This window comes from Triticum aestivum, unplaced genomic scaffold (assembly GCF_018294505.1).
Source record: "Triticum aestivum cultivar Chinese Spring unplaced genomic scaffold, IWGSC CS RefSeq v2.1 scaffold16799, whole genome shotgun sequence".
NCBI lineage: Eukaryota > Viridiplantae > Streptophyta > Magnoliopsida > Poales > Poaceae > Triticum > Triticum aestivum.
Genome location: NW_025280148.1, coordinates 1 through 1,222, shown reverse-complemented (window position 1 = coordinate 1,222; position 1,222 = coordinate 1). Strand labels below are relative to the sequence as shown.

General features: G+C 51.3%; 2 non-coding genes across 2 annotated transcripts; both read left to right on the top strand.

Annotated features, from left to right (window-relative positions):
- The first annotated feature begins 365 nt into the window (after positions 1-365).
- Positions 366-484, top strand: LOC123178473 (5S ribosomal RNA). Its single transcript, XR_006489605.1, has one exon. It is a non-coding gene; the product is annotated as a 5S ribosomal RNA (ribosomal RNA).
- Positions 485-781: 297 nt separating this feature from the next.
- LOC123178472 (5S ribosomal RNA) lies at positions 782-900 on the top strand. Its single transcript, XR_006489604.1, has one exon. It is a non-coding gene; the product is annotated as a 5S ribosomal RNA (ribosomal RNA).
- Positions 901-1,222: the final 322 nt, after the last annotated feature.

Genomic DNA, 1,222 nt, shown 5'->3' with positions numbered 1-1,222 from the left:
TTAAGCGTGCTTGGGCGAGAGTAGTACTAGGATGGGTGACCTCCTGGGAAGTCCTCGTGTTGCATTCCCTTTTTAATTTTTTTCGCGCCGCTTGCAAAACAAAACGCACGTGTAAGTAATATATTTACCGTGTTTTATTATTTTGCACGAGTGCGGTAAGTCATAGCTGGGTGCTCACGATTCACGGGTCCAGCGTCGGCATTGTGGCGCGGCAAGCGTGCACTGGTGCGGTTGAGAGGGAGGGGTGGAAACCGCGTTAAACTCGTCTCCGTAGTTGAGAGGGAGCGGCCAAAGCAATGTACAATCGTCTTTGTAGTGGAGCTGGGAGGGGCAAGGATAAGGGACAAAGACCGGGGTAACATGTCGGATGCGATCATACCAGCACTAAAGCACCGGATACCATCAGAACTCCGAAGTTAAGCGTGCTTGGCCGAGAGTAGTACTAGGATGGGTGACCTCTTGGGAAGTCCTCGTGTTGCATTCCCTTTTTAATTTTTTTCGCGCCGCTTGCAAAACTAAACGCATGTGTAAGTAATATATTTACCGTGTTTTATTATTTTGCACGAGTGCGGTAAGTCATAGCTGGGTGCTCACGATTCACGGGTCCATAGTCGGCGTTGTGGCGCGGCAAGCGTGCACTGGTGCGGTTGAGAGGGAGGGGTGGAAACCGCGTTAAACTCGTCTCCGTAGTTGAGAGGGAGCGGCCAAAGCAATGTACAATCGTCTTTGTAGTGGAGCTGGGAGGGGCAAGGATAAGGGACGAAGACCGGGGTAACATGTCGGATGCGATCATACCAGCACTAAAGCACCGGATCCCATCAGTACTCTGAAGTTAAGCGTGCTTGGGCGAGAGTAGTACTAGGATGGGTGACCTCCTGGGAAGTCCTCGTGTTGCATTCCCTTTTTAATTTTTTTCGCGCCGCTTGAAAAACAAAACGCACGTGTAAGTAATATATTTACCGTGTTTTATTATTTTGCACGAGTGCGGTAAGTCATAGCTGGGTGCTCACGATTCACGGGTCCAGCGTCGGCGTTGTGGCGCGGCAAGCGTGCACTGGTGCGGTTGAGAGGGAGGGGTGGAAACCGCGTTAAACTCGTCTCCGTAGTTGAGAGGGAGCGGCCAAAGCAATGTACAATCGTCTTTGTAGTGGAGCTGGGAGGGGCAAGGATAAGGGACGAAGACCGGGGTAACATGTCGGATGCGATCATACCAGCACTAAAG